The following is a 15,055-nucleotide window of genomic DNA, read 5'->3' on the forward strand; positions in this document are numbered from 1 at the left end:
CAAACACAGGCAGGAAAAAGAAATACTGAAAAGCAGGGTACAGGTCAATCACCTGAAGAATTCTTTGAACCACATATTTTTGAAGAGGTTAAAAGGGCCGGTATCATACTGAATAATCACAAATGCACAGAATTAGACAATGACAAATTGCCAAGTGATGTTGTTACACATGTTCAGTTGGAGGGTTATAGTGTGACCTCTGATGATACCTGGATGGATGGGCGAACGGTGGCCACACTCCAAAAAACCTCTGAACATGGGAAATGAATAAAGTCTCTCACACAGGAATGAGCAAAAAGGAGGGAAAAATGTCTTTCCATTTACCGATGTGCTTAGCCAAAAGTGAAAAACGCCTGAGAAAGGTGAGCCCTGAAATGAGTAAGAATTCACATTTCCTATGGGTATTAGAGGAAGTTGAAGATAGGTATTATGCTCCCATCATTGTGGATGAAAAATGCCATACATTTGCAATGATTGACACTGGCGCACAGGCCACAATTATGTCTAAAGAATTAGTAAAGAGTATCAATGAAGGGAGATCCCCACAGAATCAGATCACAGTAAAGGACAATCAAGGTCCAGTGCATAATTTTAACGGGGAGGAGGTGCCTATTATAGGCGCCACCGAGGTTGACATAAAGATAGGTTAACACAGAATGAAACAGGAGGTATTGGTCACATCCATTTGTGATATTCCATTTCTAATGGGAACAGATTGCCTGAAAAGATTATCTCCGCTCATAGATGGGGTGAATGGAGTACTGTGTCCTTAACCAAAAAACCATTGAGACCTAAGAAACTAAAATCACAAAACAGGAATATAAAAGAATGTCACACCGTTGCAAAAACAAATGATGCAGTGGAGGTGTATCTCCAGGATAGTTGCATACCTAGCGTCACTGTTATATTAATGTGTCAAGACAAGATGCAGAGTGAAAATAAAAAATTACCTGTACAAATATACTTAGACCCAAGGAAAGAATGGCAAACTGCCATAGATGAGCACACCTTACGTTTTTATTTAAAAGAGAAGACATGCAAACAGAATTCTGCTGCTAGAGCAGGTTCAGAAAAACACATTACCACTCTTGCTGAAATACACATGGAAGATGAGCAACCATGGGTTCACATTGGTATAAATGTCTATTCTAAAACAATAAAATCCACTTTAGCGCTTGCACAGGAAAGGAGCTTCATTAACGAGAAATTGTTGCAAAAAATAATGGAAAGGGAGGAGATCCTGAAATTTAGGATGAAAAACCAGTAGGTCTCTGGTTTGGACGGTCCAGACTTTGAAAACCGAATTGCAGGTAGATGCATGCTGAAAATTAGCATTGGACAAAAAACAATTTACCATAATGTTTTTATAGTGTGTGGAACACAAAATGACTTTTACATGGGCAATGACATCATGCACAGAATGTGCATGGTGCTAGATTTCCTTAATCAAAAGATATGGTCACGCATAGGTGGGCCGGTACCTGAATTTGAAGACAAAAGAAGGGCTTATCATTGTGCACAGCTGGTCCCTTATGCAATTGAATTACAAATGAGGAAAGATACGGTTGTCCCTGCATTCACAAAGCAGTTTGCAATAACACTGAAATGCAAAAATGGACAGCAGATGAAAGATTCTGATGCATTTGTGTGTCTGAATGAATCCATAAAACAGCAGGGCCTGGATTATGAATACATTCCATTGGTAAATGTGGGAGAAGGGTCTGTAAAAATTATGGTGAATAATAAAGGTTATCAGAATATTCATTTAGAGGAAAATTCCCCAGTAGGAATGGCCATACAAAAATCACATTACACAGCTGATCTAAATAACATGGTGATTGGAAATATCCCTGAAAAGTATGTAGATGCTAAGGGTGAATAGCCAGAATACCTGGACTCTCAGCCCAAAGGGATATTTAGAATTCATTCTGTGTACCCTTATGATTCAAGCGAGACAGTGTGCTGTCATCAAGAGGATTGCATAACATTTAACTTAAATGAAATAGAAAACAGCCCATTGAAGTGGAAGCTGATATGCCAAAACATTTAAATGTGGCAGCTTTACAAAGAGACACAGCCACACAATTAGAGGAAAGCGCCATGCCAGATTCCCATGCCAGAACATTTTCCAGAATTCCCCAAAATGGTAGAGGAGCAGATTTTGTTAGCGGATGCATGTGACAACGCGGAGGATAGGAATGAATTGAGGAAGATATTTATGGAGTTTAAAGATGTATTTGCAAAAGATGCTTATGATTGTGGGCTTACTAATTTACATGTGGCCACACTTCCGGAAGGGTGTAGCAGAATCCCAGTATTTGTACGCCAGTATAGACTACCGCTGGCATGTTTAGAATCATTATCAGAGATTATTAAAAATTTGGAGTCGAGGGGAATCATCAGGCCCATTCATAGCACATCCAATACACCTATATTAGGTGTGTTAAAACCAAACAGTCAATGGCGACTGTGTGCAGATTTGAGAGAGTTGAATAAAAGAGTGCCAGTATCCAGATGGCCACTGCCATTCATTGATCAGGGATTAGCTCAGGTACATGGTTCAAAAGTGTTCACCACATTAGATCTCACCTCTGGATATTGGTGTGTGCCACTGGCAGAGGACATACATAATTTATTTTCCTTTTCATTTGATAAGACTCATTACGCATGGGTTAGAACTCCATTCGGGTATGCCAATAGTGGGAGTGAATGTGGCATATTTTTGGGAAAGGCCAGGCCTGATGCAGCAGAAAGAGGAACCATAATTTATGTGGATGATGTCCTGATAAAAAATGATAGCTTGAAAAGCCATTTTGATGAAATAAGACATGTTCTTGGCCAATTGCAGAAAGCAGGCGCCAAAGTTTCTTTAAAAAAAGCACAATGGTGCAAGAAAAAGGTGAATTTTCTAGGCCATGAAGTGACTGAACATGGACTAAATCCACAGAAGAAGAAAATAGAAGCCATACAGAAACTAAAAGATCCTAAAAATGTGAAAGGGGTAAAAAGTCTATTAGGAATGACAGGCTATAACAGGAAGTTCATTGAAAATGATGCTGAAATCACTCAACCATTGACTAAACTGCTTAAACTGAATACACCCTGGAAATGGGAAAAAGAGCAGTCTGAGGGAGTGGCTAAATTAAAGGAATGTCTTGTAAAGGCACCATGTTTAGCATATCCCTTAAAGGACATGGATTTCTTTATAGAAATAGGTTTCTCTGAACATTGTATGTCAGCAGTGTTATCACAAAAACACGTTTTGAATCACAAAACCATAGCATATGCAAGTAAGGCATTTTCCCAAGTTGAAATTAAATTCAATGAATGTGAAAAGGCCCTATTAACCTCTGTGTTGGCGCTACAACATTTCCGCCCCATTGTTCAGGGAGAAAAGGTGATTATTGAGACAAATCATCAATCTTCGCAATTTTTAGAGAGTAAAAGAATTAGGTCAGGTAATTTAGCGCAGTCCAGAATCACTTCATGGACGCTAGCATTACAGGGTTTTCCTGTAGAAGTGAGATATGGCCAAAATAAAAAAAAGCACAATAGCGCAAGGTTTAGCAGATTTACATGACTGTGCAGCTGAACCAGTATCAAATGAAATAGAAGTGGAACCTAATTGGCAGGAATTTGAACAATCACCACATAAAGCTTTTGATGAAAAAACATGCAAAGACTTGCCAACTGTATATGTTGATGGTTGTGTCTTTCACATTGAAAATGACAGTGATAAACAATTAGTGTCAGGAATAGGGAATGTCTGGTTAAAGTGTGAAGGTGTCCCGAGTATAGGGATGAGAATTGGTGCTAGGAGCAGTCAGGTAGCAGAATTGGCAGCCATTTATAAAGCAATTGCTACTGCAGGTGATAATAAATTTAGTGAAATTGTCCTGGTGACGGATTCTGATTACGCACGAAATAGCTTTGTGGAATATTTACCTGGCTGGAAAGCGAGAGGCATGATTACATACAATAAAAAGCCACTTAAACATGGAAAAATTACACAAGCCATAAACAAATTGGTGTCAGAAAATGATTTAACAATATATTGGAGGAAAATTCGTGGGCATTTGAAAACTCCAGGAGAGGATAAGGAGGGAAATTATAAGGCAGATCACCTGGCTAAAATTGGGGCTGTGATGGGAGAATTGCTGCCTATTGAACATTTACTGCGTGAAATACAAATTGATGCAGTAACATGTTCTAAAGCGACAAAGGAGACAGATCAACCAGTGGTACAGTGGAGTTATGATACACCAGATCATGATCTGATTGAGGCTCAAAAGAATGATCGAATTCTGGGAATCTATTATGATCATTTGATAGATCCTGAACAAAACCCTTTAACAGAAAATGATTGTATGGGAAAAGAAGAGTTGAGGGTGTTATTAAAGAATAAAAAACGAATAAGACTACAAGATGGACTCATGATTAGAAAGTCCATAATAGGACAAATACAGTGGGTGGTACCCCTTTCATTCAGAGGGTTAATGCTACACCATGCGCATGATGCTATAACTGCAGGCCACAGAGGCTCACAGAAAACAATGGAAATACTAAAAGATTATGCTTATTGGCCACATATGTCCCAAGATGTAGAATTATATACTAGAGGATGTCTCGTATGTGCCCAATTTAATCCTGCTTCACCAATGCATAGAGCTCCATTAATGAAAAGAGGCCTAACTCTTCCATGGTCAGATTTGCAAATAGACTATGTAGGGCCTGTAAAGAGGTCGAGCAGGGGGAACCGTTATATTTTAAGCGTGGTGTGTTTTATGTCGTAGTGGATTGAGTTTATTCCTGCACCAGACTGTAGTGCGCAAACAGCAGCCACATTGCTGGTGAACCATGTGTTTTCAAGGTTTGGGTTGCCACAAAGAATAGAATCAGACAGAGAAAGTCATTTTACAAGTGCTCTAATGAGTAAGGTATGGCAAATACTGGGTGTGAAGAGAAAGCTACATATCACATATCGGGCGGCGTCTTCAGGTGGAATTGAATGCAGCAATAGGTCTGTTGTGGACATTTTAAAGAAATTTGTGGAAGAAGCAGGTTCCAGCTGGGATTTACGCTTACCTTTGGTTCTGATGGCAATCAGATCAACTCCTGCCAAAGCAACAGGTATTAGCCCTCATGAAGTTTTGACAGGTAGGAAAATGGTGTTACCACAACACCTGCTATACAGGACACATGAGCAAACGTGAGCGCATCCACAGTTCATGAATACATTGATGAACTGAGGAAGCATTTACAACATGCATTTGCTTTTGTACAGAAAAATTTAGAAAGAGCTGCTGACAGTGCAAAGTCATATTATGATAAAAAGACGTCAGTAAAGGAATTTTGTGTGGGCGATCAGGTGTATAAATTTCATTTTGGAAAAGGTAAACAGAAAAATTCCAATTTTCTAGCAGCCTGGCAGGGGCCATATCGAATTATAGATAAGGTCTCTCCTGTGGTCTATAAAATGTTGAAGACTTGAAGGTGAAACAGAAACAGAGCAGTTTGTTCACGTAAATCAAATAAAACCATGTCACCCTAAACATGAGATTAAACAACTTGAGCGTGTAGAAGCAGATAAAGTCCCTTGAACATAAAACGGTAAAGTGAATGGGTCTAGTCAATAGAAGTGGCAGAGAAGTTAAATAAAGATGGTTGATTATGATAATGGCACAAAAACACTGTAGTATATGTAAATATATATAAAAAAATGGAAAATGGAAGCTAATATTTATGAAATTGGAGTGAAAATGTATTAAATATTGAATGCTGTTTTATGTATGTTTGTTTTCTCTTTAACCTATGTTTAATTTCAGAAAGCAAGAGGAAAAAGGGCGAAATATTTTACAAAGCATGTTTTATTTTGGTAAAAAGGTGAAGTTAGTATTGTGCTATGTACTTAATTTATTTCTTTTCTATTTGATTTAGAATATTAACATATTTGTACTTGAAGGACACGGGACCAGAGGCCACGGGAAACAATGGAGTCCTGGAGCCCACGTGGACGGATTCCGGAGAAGCCCCGGAAGGGGGCGAAGATCAAGGCTGCAAAGCGATCAGCATTGAAGATGACGCCGACAATATGGATAATTATGTTGATGTTCAGAGGGAACTTCAAAAATTCAGAAGCACAGGTTGTCATTGAACCTGGACCAGCATCTGGTATTGCGGTAGAAGAAGCACCAGGATTCATCATGAGTGATAGAAAGATGATTTTCCAGAACATTTATATACCATTAAATCCTGATATTTTGATAGAAAAACATTTTAACAACACTGGAATTAAAGCTGAGCAGACTAAAGAGTGGCTGGAAATAAGAAAAGAGGACGCTAAGCAGTCAATAAGAGATATATTGATGCAATTGGAGAAAACATTTGTGAATTCAGCAGACATTAAGAAGAGGAGAGGAAAAAGAGGTGCAGTGATGCTTGCGATCTCATTGGTAATGTCTATAGTTGGAGCCATTATAGGTACCTCGATATCAACAGCCAATGCCATTTCAGTAGGGACGCTGAGTACTAAAGCACAACAACTGAGTGTTGACCTAGAAATAATACAAAAAACATTAGATGGGATTAGAGGGGGTTTGTATGAACAAGTAAGGTTCATAAATGAAACTGCGATCATATTGAATGAAAAAGCGGATGTGATGCAACAGGCAACTAAGCTGATTATTAAGCATGACAGAACACTTAGTGAGATTTTGAATATAATAAGTCCTGTTGATAGACTATTAACGAATTATATGAGAGAAGTTCAAACTGCAATTTCACAACTGATTCAAGGACATATAACATTGTACTTTGTTTCACAGGATATTATTCATCAAATGATAGAAAGGTTGACTAGGAGGGAGATTGATGTGATACTGGTAAAAATTGCATTTGAAATGGGTAATGCAATGCCATTATATGTGGACTTGGATAGGCTGGAAATTGGGTTCTTACTATGCATCCCATATGTAGCTCCTGAACTTATTTATCAAACCAAGTGAGTACACAATGTGGGCTTTTGGTAAGAGGACAAATTTATTAAGATTAAGACTCCAGAAGTGGTGGCATTTCAGTCATGGGAGCCTGAAGTTTACTTGATACCAAACCTGGAAATGTGTGTCAATTTTAAAGAACAAATGATATGTGCCCAGGTAAACCGTTTGTTCCTGATGCTGCAGACGCTATTTGTGGTTTGAAATCTGACCCAAGTATATCAGAAGGATGTGAAGTGATCATTAGCAATATGGGGAGTGAAGAATTAGCACAAGCCAAAATGGTCAAAGGTAAATGGTTGATCAGCACCTGTTTAAAATACATGACAGGAGTACACTTAAATCATGGAACATATGTGGTTAAACAGGTGAAATATAATGTCTTTTACTTACAGGTTCCAAAGGATACAATTGTGTCGATTGGAGGATTAACATTGTTTCATGTTACGAATGACATTTGGGAAAGCCAAGTAGAAAATATTGCATTTTTTCAAAGGGATGCATTTCCAATAGACCCGGACCTAGAATTCTTATTGAAACATAAAGAGAAACAGGTAGTGAAAATTAATCTAAGAAAGAACAACATTACGGTTAGTAACCTGGGTATAATAGAAGTGGAAAGACTTAATTGGGGAACATGGGGGGAACACTCTAGCTGCCCTGGTGCTAATAATGGGAGGATGGTTATTGTTTTATTAGTAAAAATGAAGATGTTGCTCATGTTAGTGGCTACAAAGGGGAGAGAAATATATCGCAACACGCATACATTTTAAAAAAAGAAGAAAGGGAGCAAGTTGGATTTCTTCCAATTATGGCTTGGACCACTGCCAAAATTCTCAGAAAAAGGAGGGGATATGTAGTATTATTTAGCGTGTTTTTGAAGTGCAGCACCACTGCATGAGATCAATGTATTGCTATAATGCGGTACAAGCAATTGCACCATTTTTTTTTCTCCTGAAATGCCTCTGTTGCAGGAGACACATTAGAGGATTAATGAACTAATATAATTAACAGTACTAACATGATCTTAATCAAATAACATCATAATGTGTTCTCCAGTGCAACATGAGGTGGAAAAGACAGGCTCTGAAAGTCATTTAAACGTGCACTTGGATTCATTTTTTTCTCTGTTCACTGTGTTAGCTGGATGTGAAATCTGGATGCCAGGAAATGAGTAGATACAGTTTCTAAACCATATAAGCCAAGCCATTGTTCAAAGAGGAGGATAGATTATTATACATTTTCATTGGTGACACGTCACCTTAAGGGCTGTAACAGAGGTCTCTTGGTATATTTCGGGGAGGAAGAAAGGCAGAGGACATTTTACACAGCTCCGGGGAAGACCTGGCTGGAGTTTCTATGGGGTTTCCTGATTGAGGGGTGCCGTCCCAGTCCATTGCTGACTTTCCCAGACTGAAGATTCCAGTCAATAAGCATCAGCTTGAGAGCCGCAGATCAGAACTGCATGTCCTCGCTGGGGTGCTTTGAAGGAAAGCTTTGAGCCATTTAAAGAAAGCGACCAGTCCGGGGAGTTCGCGTGCTAAAAAGCTATAACTCGCTGGTAATTATCTTGTATGAAAGTGAGGGTGCAGTATGTGCATGAGACCTATTTTAGACAGGCAGCGTAGCGATAGCTTTTCACTGTGTTCAAATGACACGTTTTAATGTTGCCAGCTGAAGGCAAAACAAACGATGTAATTTTTTCTTTCTCTTGTGCAAATATGAAATAAATTCATAGTGTTCTTGCATTTTGTCTTTCTCATGTTTTTATTTCAGAAGAGGATTGTCTCACGAATGGTAATGTATCATTGTAAAATGAAATTGTGATTACACAGTCTGCCTAAGAGTATTTTTGTTTCTGTTTCATTTGGTGTCTAAAAAAAATATTATGCCAGGGAATGATGCTTAAAGCGCCAAGTTTCTATGCAGATAAAGTAATGTTATGAGCAATTATAAATAGCTGTGTGCGTGGTTCCACTCAGTGTATATATGTGTGTGTGATTTCTGAGTGGAACATAATGAAATAGTTTGCTGGACGTATATGAGTCAGCAGAAAGAGAGGCTTCTGGAAATAGTTTCACTAATGTAAATAAATTAGTGATTATACCACATGTTATTGTGAATACTTTATGGAAGCATGTGTTCTTGAATAATGTAGAAGCCTGAGGCCTCTAGAGATCACAAGAACAGTCTAAACAAAAGAAAGGGGTTTTGTATGTTCGGGCCACAAATAAAACAAAGAAATTATGCTCATCACTATACCACAACGAAATGCATACCAACTAAATGTATCTGTGTACTGAAATAATGCATATCCACTATATGACTATAATACCAAACCCTATCTGAATGCAAGGAGTGATTATTGCTGAATTACTTTATTTTTGGCGGTAAGAAAATACCGCTAGGCCCCAAATCTACACAAAATACCCGAGAGACCCGTGCCAGCCTCTTGTGTCCCACGACTTGTTGTGTGCACCGTACAGTGCCTTGTACTTCTTTTTTGTTCTTCTCCCATTTTTGTAGGGTGGACGGGTTCTGTGGTAAAAAAGCAAGAAGATTTGGAAGACACTGAGTAAACAGTGAACCTCCTGTTTGCTTGGGTCCCCGTTCAGGGTCCACAAACAGATTGTGTTTACTCTGAGCATGCTGCTCTCATTTATAGGACCCAGGGAGGCCCTGGGTCTTTGTTGTGTATGTGGTGGGGGCTGCTGTTGTCGCAGCCCCCGGCCGGATAGCCGACTGTCTGACCCCCTGGTGGGGGCAGATCTTTTGAACCTGGACCCTGCCTGACGGTTGTTTTCCTTATGGCGCTTAGCACCTTGCTGTTTGGAGGAAGGGTGAGATGACTGTTCACACCTTACCCTTTCGTGGCTTTGTGCTGCTGAGACTGCGAGTCTCCGTAGCTGGGGGAGGAGTGGAGCAGGCACGGGAAGTTTTCGGGCTGCCCCTCTCCCAGCTGCTGATGGTAACAGCAGTTACCCTGCCTCGCTGTGGGATGCCCACATGTGCATTGCCCATAATGACCCTATGTAAGCACAGTGGGAGCAAGAAGGGCTTGTGTGAGAAGAATGGATGAGGCCGGGAGGTGTTGCCTTTGCTCATGTATGTGCAATACAATGCCACTGATATCTCACAGTGGACAAACAGATGTACATGTTCTAAGGGTACATACAATTAACTGAAGATTCCAACACGGAAAATATGCAATGAATGTCATATTGCCACCCTATAGTTAAAGTGAGAATGATAAAACACTAGCTTTTGTGAACATTCTATAGTTAATAATGTTTTGACTCACTGTACGCATCTGGATTACATTTTTCCCAAAATGTGCCTGGCATGGGCACCCCTAAACTGGAGAACGTTTAGACAAATGTGTTCAACGGTTCAAAGATATTAAGCATAGCAAAAATTGACCCAGCCCATTCATTTTGTTTTTATAGGAAAAAAGGTTCTTCCAAAGTCCTGCAGCTATTCCTTATTATTTGTTTCAGTGTTAATCTGACCAGTATTTTGTTTACTTTTTATATATTATATCTCCTATGATGGCTTACAGAAAAGGCACTGGTTTTTCAAGAGCATCGTTTCAGTGCCCTATATGATGTTTGTGAGAATTAGCTTTTGAAAAGAATGGAAACAGGAAATATTGCAGTCAATGTGGGTTATTTTTTTTTTTAAATAAGTAGTGCACTGATGGCAGGAAGCTGTGTATTTCAGAGAGCAGTTAAAACTACAGTCGCAATAGAGTTTTCTTCTGAGGTATTCTTTGCCCATGACTATAAGGCTGTGTCTCATTTAACAGGGACTTTCACATCAAAAAACATCATAATCACGAAGCGTTATATCATCAAGTAAACCAGTTCATTAAAATGCAGAGATTAGACTGTGATTTAAAACATTTTCAGTCATTTCATTTAAAACATGCTCTCTATTGTACAATAGAAACAGTTGTATCTATGATAGATGTGATTCTGTGCACATTTGAGTGGAAAACACTTAGTCATAAGAGTTCCACAAGAAGTGCCTACCTGTTATTTTTCCAGGCCCCCCATTACCCTGCTTTACTCTTCTTTGTCTCTATACCCTGTTACCCCCACCTCTCTTTTCCTCATCCTAGTACTATTAGAGTGGTCCATTATCCCACTTCAGTTTTCCTTGCCCCAGTACCCCATTAGCAGTCCATTACCCCTTCTCACTCTTCCAAATCTCAGTACCTTGACCCAGTACCCATTGCACTGCCACACACTTCCTTGTACCAGTACCTCAAGACCCCTGCCTAACTCATCTTGTTTCCAGCATCAAATTAGTAATCCATTAACCTGTGTCACTGTTCCTTGTCCAAGTAGCCCATTAGTAATCCATTCACCCCACATCCATTTCCTTCATACAGGTAACCCGTTAGTGATCTACTATATTATCCTATGACCCAACCTCATCCTGATACCTCATTACTAATCCATGCCATTATTATTGGCTTCCCCTTCCTAGTCCCGGTATCCCATTAGTAATCCATTGGATTATCCCCCTACCAACCTGTACATCCTGGTTCCCATTAGTAAGGCATCACATTATATTCACCTCCCTTTTCTTTTCAAAGTACCCCATTAGTGATTCATTATCTTACCCTGCACCCCTCTTCCTTTTTGTGATACATCATCAGTGATCCTTTACATGGCTCCCATGTGCCTCTTCTTTGTTCCAGTACACCATTAGTGATCTGTTAAATTACTCACACTTCCCTCTTCCTCTTCCTGAAATTCCCTGAGTAATCCACCACATTACATATGCCACCCTCTTCTCCTTCCCAGTACCCCATTAGTAATCCATGACATTATTTCCTGCGTCCCTCTTCCATGTCCGGCTACCCCATTAGAAATTGATTTAATTAACCAGACTCCCTGTTTGTCTACTCATTACACCATTAATCCACTACATTACCTCGGACTGCCTCTTCCTCATCCCTGTACCTCATTAGTACTCCATAACTTGGCATCCGCCTCCCTCTTCCTCATTCCAGCATCCCATTAGTAATCCAATACAGTACTCAGCCCATCTCTTCCTCAATTAATTTAGCCCATTATTGATCCAAGAAATTGCCCACGCCTCCTACTTCCTTGTCTTGGTACACCAGTAATAATTCAACAAATTACCCCATACTCCCTCTTGCTCATCCTGGTACTTCATTAGTAACTAATTACATCGCCCTGCCTCTCTCTTCCTCCTACCTCTGCTCCATTAGAAATCCATGATATTACAACCCACCTCCCATTACCTTGACCCATAACCACAGTAGTTATATTTTACATTCCTGCCACCCTCTTGCTCATCATGGTACCTAGCAAGTAATGCATTACGTTACTCCTGCCTCCCTCTCCTTCATTGCAGTATCCCATTAGTAATCCATTACACTACCCCTGCCTACTGCTTTCTCTTCCAGTACCATAATGGGGTACCAGGACAGGGAATTACATTAGCCTGAAATTCTTCAGCCTCAACTTATTACTAATCAATTACATTGCCCCTCCCCCTTCTATCTCATTCTGATACACCATTACTAATATATTACATCACCCTTGCTTCCCTATTCCTCATTCTGTTACCCCATTTGCAATCTATTGCATTGCATTAGCCTCCCTTTTCCTCATCCCAGTACACTATTAATAATACATGACATTACACCCCACCTCCCTTTTCCTCCTCCCCGTACATTATTAGTAATACATGACATTACACCCCACGTCCCTTTTCCTCATCCATTAGATATCAATTACATTACGTGTGCCTCACTATTCCTTGTCATGGTACCCGAGTAGTAAGCTGTTACATTACCCCGTTCTCAGTTCTCTTCCTCCCAGTACCACATTACAAATCCATTAAAACACACCTGGCCCCTGCTTCCTCTTCCAGTGTCATGATCGGAATCCATTATATCCCTCTTTCTAGTCCAAGTGCTCAATTAGTAATTAATGTCATTATCTCTGCCTCCCTCTTCTTTATCCCAATACTCCATTAGTGATCAATTGCCCCACCTCTTCCTCAACCTTGTAACCCATTAGTAACCCTTTACATAACCTCTACCCTCCTAATCATTGTCCCAGGACCCCATTAAGTCTCCCTTACATTACTTCTACCTCTCTCGTCCTTGTCCAGGAACACCATTACTAAATGATTATATTACCCTGTCTCTCTCTTCCTCATCTCAGTATCCAATGACTTCTTTACGCCTGCCTCTCTCTTCCACAATCCAATACCGCATTATACATTAATTACCCTGCCTCCCTTTTCCTCATCCATTTAACCCATTATTAATCCATGACATTACAGTATTTCCTACTTCCTACTTCCTTGTCCAGGTATGCCATTAGCAATCCACAGTATAATCGCCACCTCCCTCTACCTCATCCCTGTATTCCATTAGTAATCTATTACATTAACCCTGCCTCCATATTCCTTGTTTTGTTACTCCATTAGTAATACACTACATTACGCTGATCCCTCCCTCCCATCCAGTTAACTTATTAGTAAGCCATTCCATTAGCCCTGCCCCCCTTATTTTTGGACCATGTTAGTAATCCATAACCTTTTTTATTTTGTATTGTGTTACAGTTCTATAGAACAAATCATAAAAAAGACATTAAAAACAACAGTTATGATATGATATGATATGATATGATGATATGATATGATATGATATGATATGATATGATAAGGCATTTGTAACGCGCCTATACACAAGTGTTTCAAGGCGCGACGAGGCAGGGGGGGGGGAACAAGGGGAGACAGATAACGATCTTACTAGGCCAGGTGTCATTCAGATTGCGCAAGTGCAAGGGTAGAGGGGAAGGGAAAAGTGCATGGGGGAAAGGGAGAGGGGAAAGTGCAGTACAGGGTTATTAGCATACAGCATACAGGATAAATAACAAGGGCCAGCTGGTGGCAAGTGCGAGGTAAGTGCAGACAAGTGCTGGGAAGGGGGGTTGTATGGATACAGACACAGTCCCGTAGTGCAGGGGTTGCCGTGGAGGCAGTGCAGGGGAGAGTGGCTGGGCCGAGAACGGTGAATGGCCCAGTTGCAGATTCAGTGCAGTTTCAGTAGTATTATCAGGGGAGAGGGGGAGAGAAAGCGGAGGCAAAGAGCAAGGTTTTGAGGTGCTTCCGGAACCAGAGGTGGTTCTCCTCAAGTTTCAGGGATGTAGGAAGGCTGTTCCAGAGGGAGGGCCCTGCAGTGGAAAGAGATCTGCCCCCAACTCGTTGTTTGGAGAAGCGACTGACCCCGAGGGAGTTGGAGGCGGATGAGCGAAGAGCTCGAGAAGGAAGATATTTAGGAAGAGAGAGTTGAAGGTATTTTGGCCCAAGGCCCCAGACGGCCTTGAGGACAATGCAGAGGGTTTTGAACTTGATCCTCGCAGTCACTGGGAGCCAGTGTAGTGATTTCAGTCCTGGAGAGATACGGTCCCTGGGCTTGAGGCCAAGGACAAGTCTTGCAGTCCTGTTCTGGATGAGTTGCAAAGGGCGGAGAGTAGAGGCGGGCAGATTAAGATAGAGGCTATTACAGTAGTCCAGCTTAGAGAGAACCAGGGCTCTAGAGACAGTGAGCTTCTGGGGGAAGGAGAGGAAAGGAAGGATACCTCTGAGGAGGTGTAGCTGGTAGTGTGACTTCTTAGATACGTCGGATATGTGAGGAGAGAAGGAGAGTGTGGAGTCGAAGATGACACCAAGGTTTTTTGCCTTGCAGGTAGGAGCAGGAAGAGGGCCCAGAGAGGCCAGCCAGAGAGCAGCAGGGTAGGAGGGAGTGGGAGTGCCGATGAGTAGAATCTCAGTCTTACTGGCATTAAGGCAGAGGTCGTTGGCGGCACACCATTCCTGAATAGCAGAAAGACAGTCAGAGATGAGGGAAGGAGAAGAGGAGGCCGAGGGTAGCCTCAAAATGAGCTGGGTATCATCCGCATAGCACTGATAGTAGGGGCAGAGAGCGGCGATGTGGTGGGCGAGAAGTGCCAGATACTTGTTGAACAGCCAGGGAGAGAGGTTAGATCCCTGGGGGACACCACAGGTAG

This window comes from Ambystoma mexicanum, chromosome 3q (genome assembly GCF_040938575.1).
Source record: "Ambystoma mexicanum isolate Mex_15411 chromosome 3q, UKY_AmexF1_1, whole genome shotgun sequence".
NCBI classification, from domain to species: domain Eukaryota; kingdom Metazoa; phylum Chordata; class Amphibia; order Caudata; family Ambystomatidae; genus Ambystoma; species Ambystoma mexicanum.